This window comes from Talpa occidentalis, unplaced genomic scaffold (genome assembly GCF_014898055.3).
Source record: "Talpa occidentalis isolate TD23 unplaced genomic scaffold, MPIMG_talOcc4v2.1 talOcc4.11, whole genome shotgun sequence".
Taxonomy (NCBI): Eukaryota; Metazoa; Chordata; class Mammalia; order Eulipotyphla; family Talpidae; genus Talpa; species Talpa occidentalis.
The window spans coordinates 79,982,691-80,001,113 of NW_023601104.1; positions in this window are offsets into that span (position 1 = coordinate 79,982,691).

The following is an 18,423-nucleotide window of genomic DNA, read 5'->3' on the forward strand; positions in this document are numbered from 1 at the left end:
GGTCACCTCCCTGGCTGTCCGGGGATCAAACTCATTCTGCAGTGGCTGTGAATTGCTTCACAGTGTTTCAGCTTAACCCCTTGTACCACCAGAGAGGTCCCCTTCTCACCTCTTCTTCCCTCATTCTTATGCTTTTCAGTCACTGCAAAGTATTCCACAATATAAATGTCTCATTACATAACCAATTTCCTATTGCTGTTTTCTGCTGTTAGTGGTAATGAGGCAGTGGGCAGCGTTATCCTTGTCTCTTTGTCTACATATGAAAGTATTTACATTAGATTTGAAGATGTGGTCTCTTGGGCATATACAATCAAAATTCTGGAAAATGTCTGCTTATCTTTCTTGCTCTCCAACCCCAGTGTTCCCGCAATCAATGCTGCCTCAAAACTCCCTGTTCTGGGAACTGCCTGGTGGCACAAGTGGTTAAGATGCAGCACTACGAAGCTATCCCAACCACTGCAGCACGAGTTCGATCTCTGGCCAGGGAGCTGACCCCCACACCTCTGGCCTGTACCCCGGTTCTTGTATGCATAAATAAATAAATCTTCAAAAAAAAAAAGTTTTATGATGATAGCGTACAATTGCACTGTGTACTAAATAGCTCACCAAAGTGCTCCTAGAAAGATATTGTGAGTCTATTTCTGGCTTACATTTTATGGGCGGATAAGACTTGTGGATGTTCAGGAATATAACAAATATTAATGTGACTATTTTAACTTCCCAAAATATTTAAAGATTATATAGTGAATTAAGAAAAATGATTCCTGGGGCCTCCCTGGTGGCGCAGCGGTTGAGCGCTGGGTTGCGAGGCTGCCCGCGGCCTCTGCGGCGCCGGTTCGATCCCCGGCTGCTCCCCGGCCACCGGAGGAGGTGTTAGGGGGAAAAGGATGTCCCAAAGCAAATTCCATATAGGCTTTGTGGACTCCACCCCCACCCCAGGTCAAAGCCAAAGACACTGGGAACTCCAAATCCCATCACCACCAAAGGGAAGGTGGCTGGGACCTGAGGGTGGGGTTAAGCAGCCAGGTGGATACAAAAGGCAGACACGTGGGCTTTGGGGCTCTCTCCATTTTTGGGCTCTCGGCCAGCTCGCAGCGTCCGGCCAGCTCTGAGAGTGACTTTGGGTTTCCAGGTCGTCGGATCGGGTAGGACGCATTAAAGACTTTATTTCCCTATTTTCTCCCTGAGTTGTACATTTTCCTTATTTCTTTTTCTCTTGTAAATAAACCTTTTATTAACCCTTTTGCGTGTGTCTGTAGTAGAGTATTCATAAGTCCCTTTAAAGCGCGCGGGTGAGGACCCACAGCCAGGAACCCGTTTAATATCGGGGTTGCTCTATAACAGAGGGTCCCACATGGCGCGCAGACCTCTCCTGCCGCCCGCTGCTCCCCTCAGCAGTGTACTTCGGTCCTTCTGCCTGCTCTGCTCCCTGCTCTGGCTCTGGTGAATTCTCTCACCCTCCCGCGCTTCCGACTGTACCCAGTGCATGTATAAACAAAAAACAAACAAATAAATAAAGCATGCCTCTATTAAAAAAAAAAATGATTCCTTTCTGTTGTTAGCACTTCTTGAAATGGGAATTAGTTCATTCATGCAGCTTATTTTTGATTCACTTGACTTTACTTAAAGTTGTTTTCCATAAATGAAAACAGAGCTCTGCTTGCAAAACATCACCCAGACACCCCGCCGGTGACGTTTCACTTCATTGCTTATTCCCATCTTTGATCATCGCCGTAGAAAATGATTTCCAGCAAAGACGGACTCGCTTATCAAGTCTTATAAAGAAAACTGCCATAGTCATATAGCTGAATAGTCATTTTTAATTAGTTTATTATCTTGAATTTAGTGGAACTCTTCAGTAGATACTTGGGAAAGTCAGCTGAGGAGGATGGTTGGATACTTACTTACTCCTTTGTCAGAACCCAAAACAGGCTGCCCCCAATGTGTGGAACTGGCATGCAGGTGATTTTGAATTGAAAGCCAATGAAAATCAGAAGAGCCAAGCGTTATCTATCTCCCTAAAAACAACCATCAGTGTTCTCTGTGGTTGTCTTAGAGGTGAGAACCAGCCTTATCACCCCAGACTAGGACTTACAAGATCTATTTTTCATGCAAAATTCCTGCAAAATTCCTTCTTTTAAAATGCAAAGCTCTTTGTTCATCTTTCTCTCCCCAGTTGTATGACCTCTTCCTGGAAACTATACAACTTCACTGGAACCAACAGATGAAAGCTTCCACTATTCCATGATTTGGGCCTCCACATAAAGTTTGTCTTGTATCTTAGTAATCTCTCTCACAGCAATTTAATTATTTTGTAGCCCACTGACTACGAGTGTAGAGAAAATTAGCTTCCTTCCCAATACGTTCAGTCAACATTCTTTTTTTTTTTTAAAAGATTTATTTATTTTTGCATACAAGAGCTGGGGTACGGAGTGAGAGGTTGAAGTGAGAGGATTCACCAGAGTCCCAGAGTCAGAGTGAGGAAGAGAACAAGCAGACTGACTGCTGAGGGGAGCAGTGGATAAGACAGGTGAGGTCTGCTGCGCCATGTGGGCAACTCCCTGCTGGGGGATCGAACTCATGCTGCAGTGGCTCTGGATAGCTTCATAGTGCTATGACTTAACCCCTTGCACCACCAGGAAGGCCCATTCAACAAACTTTCATATAGGGCCTACAAAATGCCAGAAACATGTGGCTCCCCACCCCTATTCCTTTCTACCTTTTTGCCTTTCTACCTTTCTACCTTTCTGCCCAGCACTGTATTAGACCATAAAATTACAATGTCAAGAAAGATGGTCTTGCTCTCTCCATCAAGGGACTCGAGTGCAAACTATCGGTGCAAGAGAGAAGCTCAGAACAGTGGAGGGGAAAAGAATAAGATCAGAAAAGGCTGATGGAGAGGAGTCATAAAAGATGAGGACATGCTTATTGGGGAAGGTCGTTCATCTCTCAGATACAACACAGGAGAAAAGGAGACTAGCAGGACTGCAGGTAGGGAGAACAAGTGAGTGATGACACAACCCTTGCTAAGGGTGCAGCAGCAAAGGAAGAGTGATGAGAACAATGTGTGGTATATAGATAGAAACATGTCTTGACGCCTGGCGTGAAGGGGTACAGCAATAAACGAATGACAATCCCAGCACTGCCTGGCTGACTTAGCAGTCCCTGACCTGTAGAGTTTGCAAATGTAGACTCCTGCCCCCGCGCCCCCCACCCCCGCCCCGAGACTGACTCCAGTAAGTCAGGTAGATATTGAATGTTCACCAAATCCCCACCCTGTTTCTCAGTCCCTGGCAGTGGGTGGGATTATGGGACAAATTCTGGCCAAAGAGCTATGACTAGAGGGGCCAGGAGGAGCTTGGAGTCTCTTCCTCCCAGGCAGCATCAATAGCAAAAGTTCTTGTCTCCATGGTGGAGCCACGGGAGAAAAAGCCTGCATTTCTGAGTCCCTGATAGAAGGGACTGTCTGGGCCTCCCTGGTGGCACAAGGGGTTAAGTCTCAGCTCTATGAAGTTATCGTCAACCACAGCAGCATGAGTTCAATCCCCAACCAAGGAGGTGACCCACATGGAGCAGCAGACCTCTTCTGTCTCGCCCGCTGCGCCCCTCAGCAGTGTATTTCAGTCAGTCTGCTTGTTCTGTTCCCCACTCTGTCTCTGGTGAATCCTCTCACCCTCCACACCTCTGGCCTGTACCCCAGCTCTTGTATGCATAAATAAATAAATCTTTAAAAAAAAAAAAAGAACGCAAAGCCTGTGGTCAGCTAGCTGGTAGACGGTGAAGCAAGGGCCAGATATTTAAGTAATAAAAACAGCATCAGGAAAAATACCTTGCAGGACTTCTAGTAAAAGAAACTGTTGCCCCGGTGTCTGTTCTTTAAACTCTGCTCAATGTCAAACCAGCTAATAGGGTCCAATGTTGACAAGTCCTCACAAGAGCTTTTTCTTATCAAGTAGAGAACCTTGTTGCAAAATCACTATGTACAGTTGTTGTCTCAACAGCTGGTAATCTTGTTAGAAACCTCAACCTACAAGTCTCTCTGGCTTTACTTTTTCCCGACTTCCCTTCAAAATGGGTGGTGTGGAGGGAGAAGTTTCCATGGCTACCAGGACTGGGGAAGCAATTCACTCTATTAGAGCTAAGATGGTTGCTTCGTTGATAGAATTTGATACCAGCTTCCAAGGCAGTTGAAAATCAGAAGAAAGATTGGATGCAAGCTCATGAAATATCTCTTAGTGTTCAAGTCCCATTTTCTTTCTTTTTTTCTTTTTTTTTTAAAAGATTTATTTATTTATTTATACAAGCACTGGGTACAGTCAGAAGGGTGGGAGGGTGAGAGAATTCACCAGAGCCAGAGGGGAAAGCAGAGCAGGCAGACTGACGAAGTACACTGCTGAGGGGAGCAGAGGGCAGCAGGAAAGGTCTGCCCCCCCCATGTGGGACCAGCGGCCAGAGATCCAACCGGTGCTGCAGAGGCTGTGGGCTGCTTTGTAGCCCAGCACTCAACTGCTGTGCCGCCAGGGGAGGCCCTCAAGTCCCATTTTCAACTGAAGGAAAAATGGCCCTGCCTTCCCACCATGCCCATCCAGGAACACACACCTTGCCTGCCGTGAGGAGCCGCAGAGGGAGGAATTCACCCCAGGAGGGAAAGTTCATTGAACATGTTGCTCTGACTCTGAAAATTACTTGTTCCAAAACCCCTTCAGAAACCAGTAATCCTATTAGTGTGGCTTTTGGAACAGTGACCTACCTGCAGTCAAAAGTCATTATAACTATCAGCTGGTAAATAATTACTTCATTTTCTAAGTGAATGGGGAAGCTCCTCTGGAAGGAATTACTATTCCTGAGAATGTAAGCTCAGCCATCATTTCTGCTTCAGTAGCTGACAGGTTGGGCCATTAGCCTGGACCAAAGAGAAAAGGTGAAGGGGTGAGGGAGCTTACCTGTTGGAAATAAGGCAGGACAGGGACTACCCAAAGCTTACCCACCAGAAGATGGGTTTTCTGAGCCATGGTAAGCCGGTCTTGGCAACAAGGGCACCTTCAGCAGGTTTCAGGTCCAAGGACGTGGCCACTGGGTACATCATAAAATCTCTGAAGCGCTGACATTTCCCTCCCATTCTTCAGCAGTGTCACTACCTTTACAAGGGAGTCAGTAGACAGGGATCCCTTGCCCACAGCTGGGTGCATGGTCAAGGGCTGTCCACATAGATTGCTTCCAAAGGAAATGGATGGAAAAGTTTGGTGAGGGAAGGGAATCAATTTGTGAAAGGAAACCATTCCAGCAAATAGGAGCAGCGCCTTTCCAAGAATGTATAAAGTCCTGGGTGCTCAGGAACAGGATCCCATTCTCCCCAGCTTCCAGAGAAACTAGCTTTGCCTCAGCTGGCATCTCCAATGTAACAAACAGTGGAAGAATGAACATACAGTGGACTAGAAGAAGACCAGGTTCTGAACCAGCCATACCATGAACCAGCTCTTGGATTTTCCAGGCCTCCATCACGTTAGATGAGCAGAGTTGTGGTTGAGGGCTCTTGTATTTGGAAATTCTCCTCTAGATTTGGGCACAGCTGGGCAGTGGGGTTTGAGAACTGGTGGAGTGTGGGCTGCCAGTCTTGGGCATGAGGGTTTTGAGACACTCTCAGAAGCTTAATTGAAATGTTTTTACAGGGTTGCTGTGTGTGGCGCACCAAAGGGCAAGGTTGCATCCTGGAGGAAATAGACCAACTGCTGCAGATCTGGGGGGTATCGGAGGGGTGGGGGGGAAAGGTGGAGATAATTTGACAGGTAGAGGGCTGACTCTGTGCTAGAAGCTGGGACTTTTGTCTAGCCCTGACATTATCCTTACCCTTCTGCAAATGAAGTGAAGCACCAGGGAGCCTTGCATTGGTGAGCGCTCTGGCTTGCACAGTCAGCCCCTCCTGCTGAGCCACCACCTTCCAGCTTGAGTGTTGTTGAGTGTCCCAGCTTCCGGCTTGAGCATCCATGTTGGTTGCACCTCATTTGGTAATGCATAGGTGCCTACAAAGTAACAGACCAGAGCAGCTTGTTAACTGGGCACCAGACCCTGTTTTTTGTTCTGTTTTTGGTCCCAAGTTTAATATTAATAAAATTAAACATCTAACTTAGGTGTGGACTCATTGACTCCTTAGAGACCAACAATATTAGTTTAGAATGTGTTACTAAGAAGGCATGAATTCTTTCCCAAATAATTGTGCCTGGGGTTAGATGTATAAGTAACGGTAATTAAGCAAAGGCTGAGAAAATTATTTACTAATCATTAATTCAAAGTGTGTTTTCTTTTTCTCCACCTTAGATTTTCTTTCTTTTCTGTCTATGGAAAATGTTACTAAAAGATGCATATTTAATGTGGCTTATTAAGGGTGTCATCTGACTTTCAGCACACTGCTTTCAACTGCTTATCAACTGTATTGCATTTATAAATATTTTTGATGCAATGGCTTTTTTTAATGAAACACTTTGTTTAAAATATTTTGCAGGCAAGTTTGGATCTTATGAAACTCCTAACCTCCTCTGCCACCAGATATGCTGTGTTTTGAACAGAACATTCCAATTCTTTCTACAAGTATTCAGAGCTGCCCTTTGCTAAGCGGTGGACTGGGCCCTAAGTGCTGCAGAAATTGAGGACAAGCACTTGACTGCCTTCTGCTTCTCTCCCTTGAAGGGCTCTTTCATTCTCAAGGTTGAAACCTTGGAGAGCTCAACATTTTTCAAGGTTTAAAACTCCTTGCAGACAACTCTCAAATGGATATTCCCAGCCCTGAATACCTCCAGGTCCACATCCTGGCTCAAGAATTCTGTGAAACCAAACGCTATCTCTGTGTTGGTCTTTGTGGTCTGGGTACTGCTCTGGCTGGCCTTCAAGGGTCAGGTCTGGATGCTTGGGGGAGGGGTCAGGAGAGGCATTCTAGGTTGTAAAGTAGCAAATGCAGAATTAGGAATGCAGGTGGCCTGAGGGCCCCCTTCAGGCTCCTGCAGACACTTTGGCCTGGGGGGAGTGGGAGAAAACCCAAGCAGGTAACCTCATATTCACTTGACAAACGGTGGGGTGGGGAGGCATTGGTGTATAGTATGAACTGGAAAGAGATGGGAGACTGGGGGATCAGCCAGGAGGCTGTTTTAATATCACCAGTATAGCATAATGATAATACTGATTCAACTGACAGAGCCTTTCAGTGGAGAAGAAGATCATGGATCCTTTGAGACTAGGATAAAAGCTGTGGGTCTTCTCCCCAGAAAATAGGCACACACCTACCAGGCATGGTGTGTGATTTGGAGATTCATGGGTCCCAGTGGGTGATGAAATATATGAATTTAGGATCCATGAAAAGAATAGGAACACCTGCACAGCGTCACTGGTGGGTGTCATAGGGAATCTTGGAAGAGGAAGCAGGTTGGGGGAGGGGAAAGGTGCCTGGTTTCACGTGCAGCACATGTGGAGGTGTGGGGTGTGCTCTGGCAGCTGGATGTGTCTGAGGCTGTGAGGAGAGGCCAGGCAGCTGGCTGGTGGGATGGGGTGGAGATAGAGCTGAGCTATTTGATTCAGTTGCAAGAATTTCCATTTTGAGAAGGAATGATCTCCCTGAATTAACAACAACAACAAACAAAACCAGCACACAATACTACTGATAAGGGACTGATCACAAGGGTTTACAAAGAGCTGACTCAACAAAAACAAAGCAAACAATCCAGTCAAAAAATAGACAGAAGAGCTAAAAAGGCACTTCTCCAAAGAGGAACTGCAAATGGCCAAAAACAAAAAATGCTCAAAATTTCTTGTAATCAGGGAAATGCAAATCAAAACCACAATAAGATACCACCTCACACCAGTGAGAATGGCACATATTAAAAAAGCTAGCAACAACAAATGTTGGCGAGGATGTGGAGAAAAAGGAACTCTCCTACACTGCTGGTGGGAATACAAATTGGTCCAACCATTATGGAAAGCTGTCTGGAGGTTCCTCAGTCTACTAAAAATGGACCTTCTATACAATCCAGCAATTCCACTCCTAGGCATCTACCCAAAGGACACAAAAACATTAATTCAAAAGGACACCTGCACCCCTATGTTTATAGCAGCACTATTTACAATAGCTAAGCTATGGAAACAACCCAAATGCCCCAAAATAGATGACTGAATCAAGAAGATGTAGTATATACACACAATGGAATATTACTCAGCAATCAAAAAAGATACACTCATGCCATTCACAGCAACATGGACGGAGCTGGAAGGGATTATGCTTAGTGAATTAAGTCAGATTATCAGATAGCTTCACTTATAGGAGGAATGTAGAGGAAACAAATAAGGAGGGGGGAAAGTAATCATAATATATTAAATTAAAAATCAAAATCAACTGACAACTTTAAATCAGAGACATTCTGCAGGGGAGGGAGAGGGAGAAGGATCAAAACAGGGTGGGAAGATCACAAGGGACTATGGTGATGGAACACAGGTGAATTGGTGGTGGGAATTTCACTGGGACTATAAGATGAGAAAGCATACACTGCACAAAAGTGAAGAATGAGGGGCCTCCCTGGTGGCACAAAGGTTAAGAGCAACCTATGATGCTATCTGCAGCCTCCGCAGTATGAGTTCGATCCCCGGCTGGCCAGGGAGCAACCCACATGGCGCAGCAGACCCTCCTGACTTTCCCGCTGCTCCCCTAATCAGGGTACTCAGTCAATCTGCCTGTTCTGCTCCCCACTCTGTCTCTGGTGAAACTTCTCACCACCCCCCCACACACACACTTCTGGCCTGTACCCCAGCTCTTATATTCTTATATTCATAAATAAATAAATATTTTAAAAAAATGAAGAATGATGTAAAATATATATAAAATATAAAAAAAAAAACAAAAGCAGAAATAGAAAGCAGTCAAGCATTTCCCAAGATAAATACTGGGGGCACTATTTATGCAGGTAATGCTAACATTCCTAGAAGAGGGTGGGGTTGCTGTGATAGAAACCATCATAGAGAAATAGACACTACAGGAGAAAGACAAACAGCCTATAATTTCACTCATGGGGAACACAGAAAAAAATGAATGCCCTAAACAAGACAAAAATGAGCATTCAGTCTATAAGACTATGTATTAGCTGTTACTGTTAGGAAAGGGAGGAGGAGGTGGGGGAATGAGGTAAAAGGGGTCAGTTGTATAGTGAACAGTAGACTTGAACTTTCAGTCTTCAGAATGTCAGGTAGTATACACACGTGTTGATTATTAACCAAGACAACAAGGCCTCTGTGCCGTTTTTATCCAACGCTATGTCAATGAATTTTTTTTCTAAAGATAGAGGCTATTGGTGTCTTCCTAAGTCCATGATTTCATTACCATATATTATAAAACTTAACATGTAAGTTTTAGTTGTAAGACTCAAAATTAGAATAGAAGCTGACCACTTAGAATTGTGGTTATTAAAATAAGCTTGAGATGAACAGATGGATCATGTCTAAACTTTTCTAAAGCCCCTTCACAGCATCTTTGTGTGGCAGTGGGAGCAGCGTTAAGTCCAACCGCAGGTCTCTCTCTGGCCCAGCTTCCCCATCTCCACCCCCAGGCTGCCAGCTGAAGCAGCAGCATCTCTTGACCCTATAATCTCATTCAGGTTGGGACGCTTTGGAGATCAATGCGTAGAAGTAGACATTCTCCCAGAAAAGATAAGAGAACCACGTGGCTAGTTCCCAAAATATCTGGGGCCATTGCCCACTCTTTAGCAGAAACCATCACCCCAACGTTTGAATTTGGGGAATTCACCAGTTCTCCTGCCCAAGGCCAAAGTGACACCTGTCCCAGGATTCAGTGGGACATACCTCCAAATGTTCCCTCAGGTGCCCTCAGGTTGCTGCCACCTTCTCTGAGGGTCTGGTGCTCAGTAGGCTGGGACTGACCCACGAGCCATTCTGGAAGTGAGCACTGATCATAACTTTCTGAGACCTACGCCACCTCTCCTTAGTCCCCCACCTCCCTCCCCACCCCCATCACTGCAACCTATGCCAGTATTCACAATCAGGTTTTAGAGATAACCTGAAGGCAAATACCATAGACTGAGTTATCTTGCTATTTCTGCACAATGATCCCCTTATGTGAGATCATTGTATGTAGCAGGAGCTACATAACTTTGGGGACACTTGGGCTCATGGCAAGACAGATCTAAAGACTGACTTCTCCCCAAACATGCAACAACTTGGATCCTGTTGCTTCTTTATTTTTATTGTACTTGTCTCTTATCAGGAAACAGCAAGTTCCATGAGAGGTGGCTGGAGCCATTTACACCAGTGTCTGGCCCTATTGGCGAGTGGACCACGTGACTGGGAGCCGTGACTCTGGTGCCCTTCACTGCTGTCTGGAACGAGGATCCTGAGATACATACCACCCCTTAGCACTGAGGAAGGACCGGCCAATAGATCCACCAGGTCTTTAGATGCCATATTTCCAATAAGAGTTGAAGCAAAGGAAGGTTTTCCTCTTGGTCCCCAAAAGCATATTTTTCCAGAATTACATTGGTCTGCTCAGCTGCAAGAACCAGGACCAGTTTGGTGGAGACCTGTCCTGGGTAAGAGTTTACTGGAGGGGTTTACACAGACCTCATCAAAGTGTGGGGTTTAAACCCAGAAGGAAATAGGGTGACACAAGCCATTCTGAGCATCAAGTCTAAGGTCAGAAAAGGCTGGAAGCAGGAACAAACTGAGAAACTAGAACAGAAGGTCAAGTCCCACAGATGTTTCTATGACTGATGAATGAATTGGCACCTGTCCTGGGAACGAGGAGGATGCTGTTGCCTGGGGTGGCATGGGGGTAGGGGAGGAGAGTGGGCTGTACCACACGGTCTAGGGCAGGTTGGCCAACCAAGATATGCCAGAACAGGCTAGGAAAAGTCTGGAAAACTGCGATCAGTTATACTTTTGATAGAAATAAAAATTCCTAATTTAGAGTTTGGAATCACCTTATACAAAGGGTACTCTGCATAACTTTGCAAAGGATTAACACATGCTTATTAATTCCACAGCTACCCTCATGTGCCAAACACAGGCTTCCTTCTCATGTTTTGAATGGTCTGGTCTCTAATTGTCTGAGTAGCCAAGGCCTCCGGGATATGAATAGTACAGGGATTTGTCATCAGGCCTATTTTTCTGTGGAGTTATCATAATGTCCCACCTACCTCATCTTCACCTATGAACAGTAAATCCCTCATGTCAACTGAAAAGCTTCCCTTCCGATTGGCACTGTAATAGCTAGAATTTAAGGGCCCCCTAGGCAGAGTGGGTTGAGTCAGTTGAAATGAAGCCCCAACTCACTGGTACTGAATCTGCATTTCCCGCCGAGTCCATTTGCTGCTTCTGTGACCATGCCAACAGCTTCTCCAAGCCCCTACTGCTCTTCTCCCCTCCTGTGATTGCAGGAGCAGATCAGGGAGGTCCCTCTAACCTTTCCTTGCCTCACGGCGGCTCCCCTCCCTGTGTGTTTTCCAGCAGGAACCATGTTCTACATGAAGTGCCCTCCTGGGAATGAAACAGGGTTTCCAGGAGATTAAAAAAAAACCAACCCCTGGGGGAATGTCATTTTTGTGTTATGTTCCTTTTGCTTTTACAGCCCAGGGAGGAGCTAGGAATCTTGTCAGTGCTTACCAAAAGAAATATTAAAAAAGATTGAACACATGGACACATTAAATATGTATATTTAGGTCTTGTGCAAAGTATAGCCATTCCTTCAGGCAGTTCTAAAAGTTTGCAGGATGGAATGACATGTCAGTGCTTTGAAATCACAGCTCTGCCTCTTGGTAATCCACTGGATCCTAGAGATTCCTGCTCTTTAGCTCAGTGGATGATAACGGTTCACCAGGACATTCAGTTACTTAAGAGCAGTAGAGTGTTTTTTTTCAGGACATTTTGATTCTGAAAGGTCCCCTTTGGAGGGTTATTCATAAGCCCATCACAGAGTCCAGTGTTTGTTCATTGGCCTAGTAGAGATATGTCGATTTAATCTTCTGTCTTTGTTACACGATTCCATTTAAAGAAAACCTTCTCAATGCTGTTCATCCGATTGCTCAGGGTCTCATGCCGTAATATATAAAGTTTTACAGTAATTGAAAAAGGAATGAGTATCACCTCAGGCAGTAAATAAATCACAAAGTTTATTAATTCAAAGGACCAGATGTTAATTTGTAGAACACTATACCACAGTATAAAATAACATTAACTACTGTGTAAGAATGGAAAATGGGAATTAATTTTATTTTAATTTTTAATGCACTTTTGACTATCCAAAAGGATATTAAACATTAGCATAATTTAATATATTTATACACTTGCATTTATTAAACCACTGATTCATGAACAAATTAAGTAACCTGTATTTTTTAAGTATTAAAGATTCAATGGTGATAATTAACTTGAATGTCAAAGAGGAAAACATTATCAACATCTTCTGCAGAATCCCCCAAAGATTATGCAACCCAAATGCTGAAGGGCTGAAAAGTTGTAATCAGCTGCTTGATGATCTCAAGGGGCTGAGAGATATTATACTTTCACTTGCTCTGATGAATTAGTTAGATAAACATTTGAGGATGGTGAAAATCAGAAGATGAATTTCCATCCTTGACACCATCTTTCAGTCTAACAGGGAAAGATCTACTTCTCATGCTTAGGCCAATCAAGCTGTATTGTGGGGTTCTGTCTACAACATAAGCACCCTAATGATGCAGAATGGAGACCCACACTGGAATGTCATGCAGGGTAAGAGGAAATGTCTCCCTCCACCTCTGGGTTCTTCTCCTGGTGGAGCCATCAAATTAAAATCCATAGTATAGTAGGAGAAGCAAACACATTTAATCTCCTATCTACAGAGAATCTATGTAAATGTGGATTCCAAAGAATGAGGCAAAATGAAGATATATTGAATACCCTGAGCAAAGTATGGGATAGGCGGTTGGGATTCCAAGGAAGGGGTTCACATGACAAGGAGAGGGGCCTTATAGCAGAAGACCAGAGAAACTCTAGTTAGATATTTGTCCTGCCACAGAGATAGGACTCTCTGATTAGGTTATTTCTGGTTAAAACCCTAATTCTGGGCAAGGCCCCCTATTTTCATTCTTCTAGGTAGTTAAGGGAGGGGTAATTTTCATAAGCCTGCAGGGCTGCAGTTGACCTCAGCTCAAAACAATCCACAGGGCAAAGTGACACATCGTGGGCAGGCCTTCTCTGAACATCTTGGGGGGGCCAGTTTCTGCTGCTTCATCTGAATGACTGTGACCTCTGGCAACATTCCATGCTGAGGTCTTTGGCTCTGAGGACCCTCACTTGAATTTAGATTTTTTTTAAAAAAAGAGTTTTTAAAATTTATTCATGCATACAAGAAATGGAGTGTAGGCCAGAAGTGCGGTGGGGGGGTGGTGGTGGTGAGAGGATTCACCAGAGACAGAGTGGGGACCGGAATAGGCAGATCTACTGAAACACGCTGCTGAGGGGAGCAGCGGGTGAGAAAGGAGAGGTCTGCTGCGCCATGTGGGTCAGCTCCCTGGCCAGGGATCAAACTCTTGCCAGAGTGGCTGGCGAAGGCTTGACAGCACTGAGACTTTAACCCCTATGCAACCAGGGAAGTACTGATAGGGCACATTTATTTGATTATTTTAACTAGTTAAATTTTAAAGATAAAAATAGTCTTGAGTCATTGTACTAATCATACCAATATTCTCAATCCCTTTCTCTCATTACTCAGGTTAAGAAAATAATATAGCACATTTTTAATACATTCCTCCAGAATATAGACCATGGCTTGATTTGTAGACATATCAAATAGACAAAAAGTTTATCCTTTGATATCTGTGATGGGTCTATAGTAGAACAAATAACCTTGACGGGGAGATAGAGGAATAGGTAAACTTGATCACTTTCCCATTTTTAATTTCCAGAAGGAAATTGTAAGCACCTTAAATAGACTTAAAATTTCAAGGGTAGGATGAACATCTGTTGTTTTTATTCATTTTGACTATTTTAATTCAAAAGGTGTTCTCAGCTCCTATTAGAAGATTATAAACAATAGTTGGGCTTGATGAAGAAGGGCATTGCTATTACCAATTAAATCTTTAATTTCATCTCTGCTATAGTCGTAGCCAATGTCTTCCATTGTCCCTCCATATCATTTTATGAACATCATCTGCTAATGTATGTGTTTCTCCTTCTAGATTACAAAACCCCTGAAGACATCTTACATGACATTTTCCTACCTGAAGATGATATTTTTAACACCAGTGCAGAACACTGGTTTTAACTTTTTTTTTAAATAAAAAATGGAGCTATTTTTTGCTTACCATCTGTTTAGTAACCTTTTCATTTATTTTATTGATTTTTTCAGAAATTTGCATTGAAGCATCATTTCAGTATTAATTCAAGACTCAGATTAATTACTCCAAAATTCTTATAAATTTTTTGTTACACAGAGATTTGTTTGTAAGTTGTTTGTAAAATGTTTCCCCTGCTGTCCGAATGTAGAACATCCTTATTTAGTATGTTTTGGTAGGTCCTATTTTAGGTCCGAGAATACAGATAGTGGGGGAAACACAAAAGATGATTTGAATTAGCTCATCTTTGCTTAATAAGGCTAACTTTGGTGAGCTCATTCCAATAGATGTTATCAAATTATACAATATCCTAATGAAGACGCAGTCACCTGGTCTTGTAGGATCGGCTCCTAGTAACAGTGTTAGAGGACTCAGAATAAAGAAGGGAATGTTTGTCACTAATGATAAAGGGCTGATCACAAAAATCTGCAAAGAGCTGATGAGACTCAACAACAACAAAGAAAATAATCCTGTCAAAAAATGGGCAGAAGAGCTAAGAACTTCTCTGAAGAGGAAATGCCAACAGGCCAACAGGCATATGAAAAAATGTTTAACATCACTTGTAATCAGGGAAATGCAAATCAAAACTACCATGAGATACCATCTCACAGTGAGAATGGCACATATGAGAATGGCACATATTAAAAAAACTAGCAACAACAAATGCTGGCGAGGGTGTGGAGAAAAAGGAACTCTCCTGCACTGTTGGTGGGAGTGCAAACTGGTCCAACCACTATGGAGAGCTGTGTGGAGATTTCTGGACCTACTAAACATAGAGCTTCCATATGATCCAGCAATTCCATTCCTAGGTATTTACCCAAAGGACACAGAAACATCAACTCCAAAGAGCACCTGCACCCCTATGTTTATAGCAGCACAATTTACAATAGCTAAGCTTTGGAAACAACCCAAATGCCCAAAAATAGATGACTGGATCAAGAAGATGTGGTATATATACACCATGGAATATTACTCAGCATTCAAAAAAGATAAACACATGCAATTTGCAGCAACATGGATGGCGCTGGAAGGGATCATGCTCAGCGAAATAAGCCAGAAAGAAAAAGAAAAATACCGGATGGTCTCACTCATAGCAGGAATCTAGAAAACTTAAATAAGGGACCAGGAAAATGAATACCTATAAAAAAGTGAAAATCAAAATCAATAAAAAACTATGAACCAGAGGCACTCTATGAGGGGTGGGGGGTGGGGAGGGGAGGGATTGGGGTCAAAATAAGGGGGTTGCAATTGTATGGGGAATATAAAAATAAAATTTATTTAAAAAATAATAAATAAAAATTAAAAAAAAAAGAAGGGAACGTTTGTTATGTTTGAACTGAAACATATCTAGCCCTGTGTCTAATCTTATTTCTGGCAATCGTTTTTTCATGGTCTTATTTTCCACCACAGTGAATAAATTGTACTTTTGGAGGTTACAGTGGTGTTCCCGTTGGGTAATTTCATCCCTGTAGGAGAAATTGAGAATTAACTAAATATTTCAAAGGGTTGAACCTTAAGAACTCAGCAAAAAAAAAAAAAGAATTTGCAAAAACAAAACAAAAATCACCCCCAAAACTGTCCTTATATCTGACTCATGATAGTGGTTGCCTTTGGGAGAGGGCGGCTGGGAAATGGGTTTGAGTGTGGGGCAGGGTATACAGGAACTACTATTGCAACTAGATTATTTTTTATTTCTTTTATTGAAATCAGGGTTCTCAGCTTCAGCACTGTTGATGTTTGGGCCAGACCGTTCCAGATCATTCTTTGCTGTGGGGCTGGGCTGTACATCCTACGAGGTTTGGCAGTATCCCTTGCCTCTGCTCACCAGATGCCAGTTGTATTTCCCAGTTGTGATGGCCAAGAAATATCTCATAGGATGCCAACAGTCCCCCGAGGAAGAAATTGTCCCACTTTATGCCCGTTGAGAGTCAATGACATAATAAAAAGCAAATAAGCACAAATAAAACAAATTAAGAAAAATAAGAAAGTGCTAACACGTGCTGATTAGGGGCTGGGGTGAGTGCACAGTAATTTGTTGTATCCTTCTGTATCTTTAAATGCTTCCCAAAGACTTACAGGAAAATCTTTTTTGTTCTTTTTTGAAAGATCCAAGTCTCTTAGCTTGCTGCTAATTGAGAGAGCGATCTGCAGAAAATTTCTGTCTTCTTCCCAGGGCAGGCTGGGCACGCCCTGGCAGCAGCAGCCTGGCAGCTGGGAGGCCTGCCCACCTCTGGTCCCCCACCTTGCCAGCCTGCGGGCTTGCTACTACATTCCCTTACTTAAAATCCTTCAAATGAGGCCCGAAGTCCTCAGAGTGGTGCAATACTGCCTTGTGATTTCTATGCAAACCATGTGGAGTTAGCACAGACCTACAGGTTAAGGGATCTGTCCCCACCAAAGACTGCTCTCACTTCAGATGCCAACTGCAAGCGCAGGGATCCCCTGTCTGCCGCACTTATCACCAACTGACCACAAACTCAGGGTTCCCCCAACCACCTCAGTTTTGATAATTGGCCACAGTGACTCACAGAAGAAGAAAAGTGCTCGACCTGGGGTTATAGCTTTATTATAAAGGTTACAAATCTGCACCAGCCAAAAGAAGTGGCACACAGGGTGAGCAGGGTGAGGTCTGGGAGTATCTTGAATGTAGAGCTTCTGGGTTTCTTCCCTGTGAATCACCCCCTGCCCCACCACATTGCTATGTACATCAATCTGGGAGTTCACTGGAGCCTTGGGTTGTCTGGAGATTTATTGGGGTTTCATTACATAGACACAGTTGGTTGAATGCTTGGCCATGTGATTGAACCGAACCTCCGACCCCCACCAGTCCCTAGAGGTGCCCTGGCACCAAACTCCAAGCTCTAACCTGATGTTTGTTCTGCCTGGCAATTCTTCTACATACTGAGTCATCTTGTTAGCATATATTCAGGTGTGGCCAGGGGCCCACCATGAATGACAAAGACTCAGCAAATTGGAAGGACTTCGTGTTTACCCCTGAGGAAAAACAAGGGATAAGGGCCAAATTCTTTATTTTATTTTATTTTATTTATTTATGCATATAAGAGCTGGGATGCAGGTCAGAGGTGCAGGGGGTGAGAGGATTCACCAGAGAGAGTGGGGAGCAGAACAGGCAGATCTACTGAAATACACTGCTGAGGGGAGCAGTGGGCAAGACAGGAGAGGTCTGCTGTGCCATGTGGGTCAGCTCCCTAGCTGGGGATCTAATTTGTGCTGCAGTAGCTGCCAATAAATAGCTTGATAGCGCTGAGACTTTTACCCCTTGCACGACCAGGGAGGCTCCTAGACCAAATCCTTTATAATACAATACATGGCATCAGGCTTCTCCGGCAGACTCCAGTCTTCTCACACTTCACTGTGGTCACATAGGCCTGGTTGGGGGTCCTTAGACACAGCCTCCTGTTTTATAACTTGGACTTCTGCACGTGCTTGTCCCTATACCTGATTTTGTTTTCTCCATTGTTTATCCAGTGCACTCTGCCTCACCTGTCCTGGCCACGGTAAGCAGCTCTACCTCTGTGGAGCCCTCCCAGGCAGAGTTAATCCTTCCCTCCTCAGTGCTGCCAATAATCCTTCTTCACTATACGTTATTTATTATTATTTTTTAAGATTTTATTTATTTATTTATACAAGCACTGGGTACAGTCAGAAGCGTGGGAGGGTGAGAGAATTCACCAGAGCCAGAGCGGGGAGCAGAGCAGGCAGAAGGACCAAAGTACACTGCTGAGGGGAGCAGCGGGCGGCAGGAGAGGTTTGCGCGCCATGTGGGACCCTCCTCTGGTGGCCAGGTTGCAGCTGGGGATCGAACCGGTGCTGCAGAGGCTGCGCGCAGCATTGCAATCCAGAGCTCAACCGCTGCGCCACCAGGGAGGCCCACTATACATTATTTTTGCACTTGTCTCTTCTGCCAGAATTGTTAGTTGAGATGTCTGTATGTACTGTTGGAACATAGGTGAGTGACTGCTGTAAATGTATTATGGAGTTTTGCCTTTATTGTTTGAAATTATATTTGTCTTTTTTTTAAAGATTTTTAAAAAGATTTATT